The following is a 12453-nucleotide window of genomic DNA, read 5'->3' as shown; positions in this document are numbered from 1 at the left end:
AGTGGCCACTCAGGGGCTTGGCTCCTGGCTGTGCTCTTCCTATCTGGGCATTTCCCATGAGAAGGCTTCACAGGCCACCTGGCTGCTCCTGGCACACGGAGGATGCCCAGATGCTGACATGTGCCAGACAACACATATGTACACCTGATAGGCCACACGTGTGCAACATGCAAACACACATGATGGGTAACTCCTGTGACAGGCACTACATGACAACACACGTGCACACATGATGGGAAACACACATCACAGGCTGTGTGACTGGAAACACACATCACAGGCTGTGCGACAGGTAACACAGGGCAGGCAGTGCGACAGGCCCTGGCAGCAAGCTCAGCAGGCTGGCTCTTTTCGAGCAGGAGTAGAGCTCATTGTAAGAGATGACACTGGGCCGGGCGCGGTGGCTTATGCTTGTAATCCCAGCACTTTGGGAGGCCGAGGCGGGCGGATCACGAGGTCAGGAGATCGAGACCACGGTGAAACCCCGTCTCTACTAAAAATACAAAAAATTAGCCGGGTGTGGTGGCGGGCACCTGTAGTCCCAGCTACTCGGAGAGACTGAGGCAGGAGAATGGCGTGAACCCGGGAGGCGGAGCTTGCAGTGAGCCGAGATTGCGCCACTGCACTCCAGCCTGGGTGACAGAGCGAGACTCTGTCTCACAAAAAAAAAAAAAAAAAAAAAAATTTGTTTCTTTAATTTAGTTATGTCTAAGGATAAATTATCTCCCCTACCTAGGTGTCCTTTGACCATTTCCCGTGAATGATCAGTTTCGTTGTAGGAATATGGTGTGATACAGAAATCAGAAGTATTCCAGTCGCACTGCATTTGCATGCAATATTCAAGACTCTTAGCCGATCTCCAAGCCAAATAACAGACTGTATTAAATCATTAATTTGATTAGCTAATTTTTGATCACTCCCCTGTTGAGAATTCCACATTTGGGTGGAATTGGCTTGCCAATCATTAACAAAATGAGCCGTTGGAATAGATTGGTGTAATGCCACTCCGGCAGTGGTGGCCAGTGCAGTGACTATAATTAGGCCCATGATCACAGCAATTAAAGTGAAAACAAATTTCTTAGATCTTTTGAGAATTCGTTGTAATACTTCATTAATTAAATGTACTGAGGGGGAAGATTCCCAAGGTCTGGGTAAAGTTACCAGTATCCAGATTCCTTCTTGAGCTCGAACCAACATTACACTTTTCCTGGAGTCAAAACAGGAGTAACACAAGTGTATAAACGATAATTAATGCATTGGACAGTTTGATTGTTCGTCCAAATTTTGATATTTCCCACTAACAGCATGTAAGGAGGCTTAACACAACTCTGTATAGGAATAGTCAGGCTGGAGGTAAACAAAGCAGGATGTTTGAATCTACGTTGATACTGAGGGAGAGGAGCGACGGTGGCAAACCCCAATGTTCTCCATCGTAAAGAAGCAATCTGAGGTGCCTGGGGATGCCGAAGAGGTAGGGGGCATACCTGGATGGAGAAGAATTATCATAATGCCAATCACAGTCCCATAAAGGAGGATCAGCATCAAAAAGAGGAAAAGGGTTCAAAGGGGATTTATCATGGGGTTCAGAATCACGGATGCGAGGGGTGGTAGTGGCGAGAACAGACAGAAAAGCTTCCCCTTCCTATACTCACAGTTCGGACATGGCAATAGCCAATTTCCAAAGTTCTGGGTGTTCTGGGCTCAGAATGGAGAATATCATACAAGGCCTTGGGTGCGGGGGGGAGGGTAAAGCCCTTATCTTCCCATTTTAAGGGAAAGAACGAGCTGAACCTCCTATGCAAAGTAGGATGGTGATCCTCGTCCTCTCAATAAGAAATAAAATAAATAGCCTCCAGGCTTTCCCTTCCACCAGAGGAGCAATTGTTTTTTAAATAGCCCTTTGGTGCCCAGTCTATTACTAAACCATATGAGTCATTTTTTTAATACCACTGCATGTGAATTAACACAATCTTCCCAAATTAAAGTTTTAGATGAGCCCTCAAAATTTTTAGGACATGATTTTCCTACAGGTTTATATTGAAAGTATGGGGTACCTCTTATTACTCCCCTTTTCATTTGTCTTAAAGGAGAAAGGAAGAGGCCAGAGACCAAATGTCCCTGTTCCTCTGTGGCTAATCTTTCTGGAAGATAAGCAGCCCAGACTTGAGTTTGTAGAGGGATACAACCAGGTGCATGTCCGAGGCACAGAGGAAGGAATTTATAACCCATAGTAACATGAAATGCAGTGCCTTCTTCTCCTGGTTGAGCGGGGCAACAGTTATCTGTAGCTCCAGGCATCCACACACTATCGTTAGTATAGATTTCCACAGAAGCATCCACCCAGGTGAGAGGTCGAATAAGTGGAGGAAAAGGCACATAAGCCCAATAAGAATAATTTTTTGTAGCAGGTAAATCAGTTAGAGGGAAAACTGGTGAGACAGAAAGTATAAGGAGGAGAATTATTAAATAAAACCTATTGTAAGCGAGATCCGGTGCTGAAGGAGGAAAAGAACAGAGGGATGTTATTTTCAGGCTAACAAAAATGGTGAGATTTTTAGGTTCGCAAGGAGAAAAAGAAAGGTAATTAGGAGAAGTGGAATTAGTTAGAGAGGTTTATGTTGTCATTAGGGAGGATTGAACCAGACCCATTTTGATTTGGCGTGCCAGTTTTTGAGGAGTCAGCACAGATTTCACCAGGTATGAGGGCGGTCTCTGATGCGCACGTCTCTTCCCTGTGGTTTTCATTGTCAGTATTCACACAAAGTTTAAGTCTCCTAGTGGGCCCCCAGACGGGGTTGATGATCTCCTGGTGAAACACAAGCATACCTTCTTCTCCCACGTTATAATTTTGCCAGGTTCCCGGGTATTGGTCTGGGAGTTTTTCCGTAACACTGGCTTGCCTTCATTTAGGGAGAATTTTTTGCCTCCGTTCAGCTGCAGTCAGAGTATTGTCTTTAGGAATATTTAGAAAGTTTAAAGTAAACAATGCTAAATGTAATTGGGAGTGGGAGTGGTTAGATTATGCTTTTGTGGCTCAGACTGTTTGGACAATTGAGTTTTTAAAGTGCAATTGGCCCGTTCCACCACAGCCTGTCCCTGAGGATTGTAAGGGATTCCAGTAATATGGGAAATTCCCCATTGTTGCATAAATAAATCAAAAGCCTTACTAACATATCCAGGGGTGTTGTCTGTCTTTATCTGATATGGAAGCCCCATAACTGCAAAGCAAGAATACAGATGTCTTGTTTTTTTGTTTGTTTGTTTGTTTGTTTGTTTTTATGACGGAGTCACACTCTGTCGCCCAGGCTGGAGTACAGTGGCACCATCTCGGCTCACTGCAAGCTCTGCCTCCTGGGTTCACGCCATTCTCCTGCCTCAGCCTCCCGAGTAGCTGGGACTACAGGCACTGGCCACCACGCCTGGCTAATTTTTTGTGTTTTTAGTAGATATGGGGTTTCTCTGTGTTAGCCAGGATGATCTTGATCTCCTGACCTTGTGATCCACCTGCCTCGGCCTCCCAAAGTGCTAGGATTACAGGCGTGAGCCACCGTGCCCGGCCCAGATGTCTTTTAACATGGGCTATGCCTTCCCGTGTTTGGCGAGTAGCCCAAATAAAACCTGAAAAGGTGTCTACAGAAACATGTACATATGAAAGTCTGCCGAAGGAGCTAACATGAGTCACATCCATTTGCCATAAATCATTAGGAGTTAGGCCTCTGGGATTAACGTCAGGTTTCTGATTTGGAAGTACAAAAACTTGGCACTGAGGGCAGCCATGGACAATAAGCTTAGCCTCCTTCCAGGTGAGAGCAAATTTATCTTTTAATCCAGCAGCATTGACCTGAGTGAGATTATGGAACTCCTGAGCCTCTTGGATTGCAAAAGAGACCAGTCGACCTTCTGGTTACCAGCAGACATGGGTCCCGGTAAAGTGGTATGTGATCTAATATGTGTTAATATAGAAAGGGTGTCTACGTTGGCTAATCGCGTGTTGTAACCTTGAAAATAAAGAAGCCAATTCAGAATTATGGATATGTTTGATAGTAGTGGTTTCTATATATATATGGTGGCATGTACAACATAAGCGGAATTCGAGACAATATTTAAAGTTTTGGGGAAATCTTGTAAGGCAATAATTACAGAATTAACTCTGCCTTTTGATCAGAGGTATAAGTGGTAGAAATAAGCTTGTCTGTAGGACCCACATAACCAGCATTTCCATTACTGGAGCCGTCAGTGAACACTGCAGTGGCCTCAGGAATGGGCTGATCTTTGGTTAGTCGAGGGACCACCCAAGAAGTCATTTTTATAAAATCAAACAATTTGTTTTTTGGATAATGATTGTCGATAACACCGATAAAATCAGCCAAGTGAATTTGCCACGGTATGGAATGTTGAAAAGCGGCTTGAACTTTGAGCCGATTTAAAGGAACGACAATTAAATTTGGATCAAATCCAGAAATTTTAAGTATTCGACACCGAGCTTGTCCAATTACAGATTTTTCAACAGCATCTTGTAATTTAGCCAAAAAATTAGGATATAATTTATTGTGACCCTGTTTAATAGTAGTAAAAGAAATAGGAGCTTGGCCTGGGGTGCGTAATTTATCCCAAGCTCTTATACACACCTTTGTTACTTGTTCCATGGTGAGAGCATCAAAGCCTAATTGGGCGGTAGTGTCAGAGTAATGATCGGAGCCTGAGAGCTGAGCCTGAGTAATTGGAATGCCATCAGCCCAATTTAGCTGAGCCTGCAGATGGGCCTCCTCTGACCATCAAGTACGGAATTGTAAAAGCTGAGATGGAGTTAGAACAGCTTTTGCCAAAATGTCCCAGTCTAGAGGAAGCAAAACGACCTCAGTACAAAGAGTCTGTAATACCATTTTAACATAAGGAGAAGTAGGATAATACTGAGTACAAGCATCCTTGAATTTTTTTAAAAAGGTAAGATTGAGTGGCGCATATCCATGCACTTGTACCCCTTGAGCATTGGGAGGTTCCAGCGCGACCGGATAAGCCCATGCCTCTAATCCACTTGTTTCTTTGTTCTGGCGTAATAAGCGTTGCATGGAAGTTTCAAGAACAGGCACATGAGATGCATAGAAGTGACAGGAAAAGTATGTGTAGATAAGGGAAACTGAGGTTGAGGAGGTCGGGCCGGTATGAGAGCGTGAGAAAGGGCGGAAGCATACTGATTATTGTGCCAATCCTGTGCAACCAGAGTGGCAGGGGCATCCATGCATGAAGAAGGGTACAGAGAAGCAGGTTGAGTGGATGGCAAAGTGACAGGTTGAGGGACCGAAATGACAGGAGGGTGAGGGGCTGTGGTGGATGGGGGAGGATCTGCAGAATTACAGGTAAATTGTAGTTCTGTCCCAGAGCCATTAGATGGCTCCAGAGGCAAAGGCTGCAAAGGTTTGAAGAGGGACGATAGCATAGATATGGTCCCGGGCTGTCCAAGTCAGGGCCACGGGAGCTACAAGTACCAGCTCTTCGTGAAAAGAAATAAAATCATCAGGGGGTAACATTAAGCCAGTCACCAGAGTTAGATATTGAATCCTCAGCATCGTCAGGTGGGGGAGGAGTAGGTGAAGGGAGAGGCTGAGCAGATAACAAAGGCCGAGCGGGAGAGGAAAGCTGAGGAAGAGGTAGAGAGAGGGTCGCCAGATTCAGAAAATTGTAACTGCAGGGGATCACGGGATTGGTATGTCATTAGGAAAGCACGTACCAAGGCCCAATCACCCCAAACAGTGATGGGAACATAATTTCCTCTCGGGACCAGTTCCGGGAATTTTGCACCAACACGATCCCATAGTTCCACATCTAACGTTCCCTTTCCAGGAAACCAAAGACAGTGTTCTTCCACCGCCCTGAATAGGGTGACCCTATTTTCCATGGGTACCCGAAATCCTCTCTGTTTTAACAGGAGTCTAATATAGCAGTGATAAGCATAATGTTTAGATTCTGCGTGATCTATAGTTACCCTGGACAATACACAGACAACGCACCAATCAACAGGGAGCCGAACAAGTGTTTCTGTGGACTGGACCGATGAACATTTCTCCGCACCTACCAAAGGGAATCGGGTTCCCACATGCACTTAGGAAAAAGAAAACCATGCTGGCGCGACAGATATTGGGGGAACCCGCCCCCAATATTTCAACATAGGTGCTTTCTATTTTCCATAAGTGTCGGCCGGCTGAGAAATAAAGAGAGACAGGAGAAAGAGAGGAATTTTACAGCTGGGCCGCCAGGGGTGACATCACATGTTGGTAGGACCGTGATGCCTGCCTGAGCCTCAAACCAGCAAGTTTTTCTTAAGGGTTTCAAAAGGGGAGGGGGTGTAAGAACAGGGAGTAGGTACAAAGATACATGCTTCAAAGGGCAAAAAGCAGAACCACTAATAAGAGTCCAACAAAGATCACAAGGCAAAGGGCAAAAGCAGAACCACTGATAAGGGTCTATGTTCAGCAGTGCATGTATTGTCTTAATAAACATCTTAAACAACAGAAAACAGGGTTCAAGAGCAGAGAACCAGTCTGATCACAAATGTACCAGGGCAGAGTTTTTCCCCACCCTAGTAAGCCTGAGGGTACTGCAGGAGACCAGGGCGTATCTCAGTCCTTATCTCAACTGCACAAGACAGACATTCCCAGAGCGGTCGTTATAGACCTCCCCCCAGGAATGCATTCCTTTCCCAGGGTATTAATATTAATATTCCTTGCTAGGAAAAGAATTTAGTGATATCTTCCTCACTTGCATGTCCATTTATAGGCTCTCTGCAAGAAGGAAAATGTGACTCTTTTTGCCTGACCCCGCAGGCAGTCAGACCTTATGGTTGTCTTCCCTTGTTCCCTAAAAATCGCTGTTATTCTGCTCTTTTTCAAGGTGCACTGACTTCATATTGTTCAAACACACATGTTTTACAATCAATTTGTACAGTTAACACAATTATCACAGTGGTCCTGAGGTGACGTACATCCCAGCTTACGAAGATAACAGGATTAAGTAAAGACAGGCATAAGAAATTATAAAAGTATCATTTGGGAACTGATAAATGTCCATATTAAAATGAAATCTTCACAATTTATGTTCCTATGCCACGGCTCCAGCTGGTCCCTCTGTTCAGGGTCCCTGACTTCCTGCAACAGCAACTCCATTCAGAAGAGGGTGGGACAGACAGCGGCAGGCCTCATCAGAAACCCAAGGCCACGCAGAACCTTCTCATCACAGCCTCCTGGGGGAGACAGGGGGCCAACGGGAGTGGTAGCAGCTCCTACAGGCCTCCCACTCTCTGGAGGATCACAAGGTGTCCTGCCATGATTCAGATGAGCCTCAGTTTGAGCTTTCGCCTCCGTGGCCTGTGTGGATATGTGCAGGACCACCAGGGTGCCGTGGTAGAGCCATTCCCTACACAGCCTGGAGGGCTTGTGTGAAGTGGCTGTTTATAATGAGCAGACTTAGGAGAAATTGAATAAAGACGGTTTCATGAAATTTGTAAGTGGGAATATGTTGCCTCAAAAATCCAAGTAGCCCCAACAAACGTTATTAGAAAGCCTTAGTCTGCACATTAACACCACAAATTGGACAACTGATAAAGAAAAGAAATTTATTTCTCCCAGATTTGGAGGCTGGGAAGTCTAAGAGCATGGTGCCGGCATCAGGCAAGGGTCATCCTGTGGCAGAAGGGTGTAAGGCAGAAGCAAGCATGTGAGACAGGGAGGAAACCAGGCCGACCTCACTTTTATAACACACCCAGTCTCGTGATCACTAACCTACTCCTGCCATAACGGGATTAATTCATTCATGAGGGCAGCGCCTTCGTGACCTAATCACCTATGGAGGGTCCCCTCCACAACAGTGTTACAATGACAATTATATTTCTTTTTTTGTTTGTTTGAGATGAGTCTCTCCTCCCAGTTTGCCAGTAAAGCTCCTCTTTTGACTGTGTAGCCGTCCTGATGGTCTTTTGGATGACAGTTAGGACAATTTTTTTCCTTGACCTGAGTCATTTTATCTTCACCTTTTGTAATTCGGGATATTTTAGGGGGGCTTCTATTTAATTTTTTTCTCCAGGGAGTCTCAGTGTGCATGACAATGTCGCGGCAGTGAGGACAGCAGCAGTAATGTATCTGCTTGCCGAGCCCTGAGGAACCTCTGCCATGGGAATCCTGGGGCTCTGAACGCCACATAAATTCTTGCTCAAACAGTGGCCCCCCCGCCGGGGAGTTCTTGCCTTTTTACATGCAGCATTTGGAAAACGTGGGGCCAGCGTCTGGCTGAGACATATAACCATTCCCTCCAATGAATGATGCTACCACCTACTAGGGTCCAGTCTGGGGTCAAGATTCACTTTATGTCTGGCTCCTGGGCCCCCTTTCCCCATCATTACCTCTGGCTTAAACTGCTACTTTTAAAGCAGATGCTTGGAAAATCCCAGGAGAACCACCCTAAAGTGATGCGGCCCAGAGCACAGGCGTGCCAGCAATCGGCCAAGCTGGTCCAGGCAGGTCTGAGCCCACTCCCTGTGGTATGGACCTGGCGAGTAAGCCAAGAGTGAGAGAAGAAACACATGCCGTGTAGGATCGGCATCCAGCCCTCCGGTTCCCAGCATGAATTATTTGATTTGGGTGCCTGGCATCCCTGCCGGACACTGGGCAGCCCCCACCCAGGGATTTGTGGATACTGGGATGAAAAACATTGGCACCAGTGGACATGACATAAAATTTATTACTCACATAATGAACAGCAAGAGGATAAACAGCCCTTCCTCCCACAGAAGGGCTCAAGGTTGGTCTGGAGCAGAATAAGCTGTGCGGGGAGGGGAGAAGTGGCCTCAGGTTTCTGCCATGTGGAAGGATGACCCAGGCGGAGGTGCCCGGGTGCAGCCTGGGGCTGGTGTGGTTTGAAATTCCCACTCATGCCAAGAGACGGAGGGCACCCTTGGGCTCTCTGATTGGGCTGCCCAGATATGGGGTCAAGAGGAGGGATGGGGACATAGAAGCTGTCAGTGATTAAACAACAAAAATAGAGTCTTTCTGTCTATGACACCTAAGATGCCTGCTGTGGCTATTTCTGTTCAAAGCCAGGAAGGGGTTGGTGGGAAGCCTGAGCAGGCACTGGTCCACAGCAATTCCCACATCAAGTACAATGCCTGGGTTGCAGCCTGGGAGGTACTGTGAACCAGAGAGCCCAGCTAAGCTGCAGCTGGATTCCTGACCTGGAGAAGCCGTGGAATCATAACTGATAACTGTTTTAAGCCTCTCAGTTTTGGGGTAAATTGTTATACTGCAGCAGATAACTTGTCTGGATTTTGGTATTGCAGGTGGGTTGCTGCCATAACAAATAGCTAAAAACAAGAGGGCAGTATTCAAACTTTGCTTCCAAAAGGAAGGGCCAGGCACAGTGGCTCATGCCTGCAATCCCAGAACTTTGGGAGGCCACAGCGGGCAGATCAAGACCAGCCTGGGCAACTTAGTGAGACCTTGACTGTAGAAAGCAAAGGTTCCTCTTCAAAGCTTCCCCTTTAAATCATAAATGTTATTGATATCTTTTCTCAGAACTTTCTTCAAGTTTCTTATTTTATAGTAATAACTCTCTGTTAAGCCTTATGTAGCAAATGTAACAGAATAAGCATACTCTGACTTCAATATCTATGTTAAACATGCTCACAGGCATGTCCTTGTACCTTAGTCAAAATATTCGTGCTGGACGTGTCCAGGCGTTTCCCAGATTGCAGCGTACACTCTTCCCTTATTTGGGAATATTATTACTTTTCTAAGTCCTTTCATAAGCAACTTCCTTTTTTCCTTTGTTCCTCCCTGCGTTTACCTGTTTAACAAAGTTTTAAACTGTTAGCCAATCGGGTTTTAGTTTAGATGGTAAGGTCTGGCTCCAGCCAATGACATGGCAATAGGGACCTCATGCGTAAGGGATAAATATTCTAGTGTCTTTTTTATTTTGTATGTGATCCTGGCAGGATTGCGGATGGGCAGCACTCTTTCTGCAGAAGGTAAAAATAACCTTGCTGAGGAAGCTTTTTGTCTGATTGCTGATTCTTCTTTGTGACATCGCGGAATAAGGATTTATTTCCAACAGCTTGGGGGCTCGTCTGGGATCACCCAGTCTCCTTCAGGTCGGGGTCTCTGATTCCCGTCCCCCACCAAGGGGAGACGCCCCACTGCCCTATTGCGGTGGCCTCAGGGACTGGGAATCCGGACTCACCTGTTGTGATGAATAAACCCGGACCCTCAGCAATGCGGAAAGGGAAGAATAGGCTTGCATTGCACTGCCGCAGCGACCAGATAAGCTCCGTTCACAGAGCAAAGTAAACACGTCGCAAGGGGGCGACAAAGTACTTGCTTGGTGGTCGGGATATTCTGGAGGTTAAAAGTGTGTGTGAATAAGTCACAAGCCTCACTACAGGCGGTGTTGCTTGTGTAAATCATGATAAGTCCTACTGCTGGACGAAGCGAGTGAGTCTTGCCTGCGGTTCCGTGGCTACCTCATACGGCTTAAGGCAGATTGTGCCGTGGGGTTTATACCGGCACGCCAATGCTAAGAGGGGCCTAAATTCCCGCGAGGGAAGTGGCCAGGTAGGACAAAGTGAGTGAAGAGTGTAAAAAGCCTCCAGAAGGAAAAAGAGGAGTTAAATCCTCCTCAGGGAAAATGAAACCTCAAGCACGTAAGGTTAAAAATACAAGCAAGCCAAGGAAAAAAAAGGATAGACAAGAAATCTCCAGGATTAAGAGGTTAAGTCTACCTGATATTCAATATGGGAAATGTTTCCAGTAAATCGGGGGCAAAAAAAGATGCAAGTTACCAAATCCCTCCCGATAGTCCTTTAAGGCTCATGTTAAATTATTGGAAAGATAATGAAAAAAACTAAATTAAAAAAAAGCAGCAAATAATTAAGTATTTTTGCTTTATTTGAACTAAAAAGCCAATTCTCAAGCCAGCGGTTTTTTAGTCAAAATTTAGGTCAGATAAAGATTAAATCTGTCAACTTTTAATAATAGATGTTTATAGCAAAAGTCCTGTGTCACAAGAAAAATTGATTATGCTTTATGCTAGCAGCAAGGGCCTATTATTCTTTATCCTTTAAAAACGACCAAAGGGGGACTAGAAAATAACAGAGTCAAAAATGGCCTTATCTAATAAGAGATAGGACCCTCTAGACCACCTCCCCCTTTTTCTAATAACCTGCCGCCACCTCCCCAGGTGGCTGCTGCTGTCCTAGATCCCCTTCTGGACCTGATCCCAGACCCAGCTGCCACTCCAGGCCCCCCTGCTCATGTTCTTCCTCCCCCATGTAACCCAGATTCTTGTGAATCCCAGGAGCCTAAAAATTCCAAATATCCTTCTTTAAAGAAAAGACTCCAACAAAAATTAAAACAATGTAAGAAGGATATTCAGAATTTCCCTTTTCCTCCCGCCCAAAAAAGTTAACTTCAACATTCTTTCCTTTTTTTTTGGAGTGCAGTGGGCAATCTGTTCATGCAATCCGCCTCAGGTTCACCCTTTTCCTGCCTCAGCCTCCAAAGTAGTGGTACAGGGCTTTTTTTTTGTATTTTTAGTAAAGACGAGGTTTCACCGAGTTAGCCAGGATGGTCTCGATCTCCTGACCTCGTGATCCACCTGCCTCGGCCTCCCAAAGTTCTGGGATTGCAGACATGAGCCACCACGCCCAGCCTCCTTGGGCGTTTTTTCAACACTTCAACACTCTAGAACACTGTGTGCCCATAAACAATCACTCCCCATTCCCCACGCCTCCATCCTCTGGCAACTGCCAATCTGCTTTCTACCTCCGGGGATTTGCCCATGCAGGCCATTTCATACAAATAGGACCGTACAGTATGTGTCTGGCTTCTTTCACTTAGCACAGTGTTCTCCAGGTTAATCCAGGTTGCAGCATGTGTCCATACTTCATCCTTTTTTCAAACATAGACTTTGTTTTTCAGAGCAGTTTTGGGTTCACAGCCAAACTCCATTTGTTTTGTTTTGTTTTGAGACAGAGTCTCGCTCTGTCACCCAGGCTGGAGTGCAGCGGCGTGATCTCAGCTCCCTGAAACCTCTGCCTCCCAGGTTCAAGCGATTCTCCTGCCTCAGCCTCCCAAGTAGCTGGGACTATAGGCATATGCCACCACACCCCGCTAATTTTTGTATTTTTAGTAGAGACAGGGTTTCACTATGTTGGTCAGGCTGGTCTCGAACTCCTGACCTCAGGTGATCCACCTGCCTCGGCCTCCCAAAGTGCTGGGATTACAGGTGTGAGCCACTGCGCTCCACCTCCATTTGTTTTTATGGCTAATATTGCCTTGTCTGAATAGGCCACATTTTGTTTATCTGTGATGAACCCTTGCATTGTTTTCACATTTGGGCTGTTGTGAATGGCACCGCTGTAAACATTTGTGTACAAGTATTTGTTTGAATGCTTATTTTCAATTCTTTTGG

This window comes from Hylobates moloch, unplaced genomic scaffold (assembly GCF_009828535.3).
Source record: "Hylobates moloch isolate HMO894 unplaced genomic scaffold, HMol_V3 SCAFFOLD_5, whole genome shotgun sequence".
NCBI lineage: Eukaryota > Metazoa > Chordata > Mammalia > Primates > Hylobatidae > Hylobates > Hylobates moloch.
Note: the sequence above shows the minus strand (reverse complement) of the source record.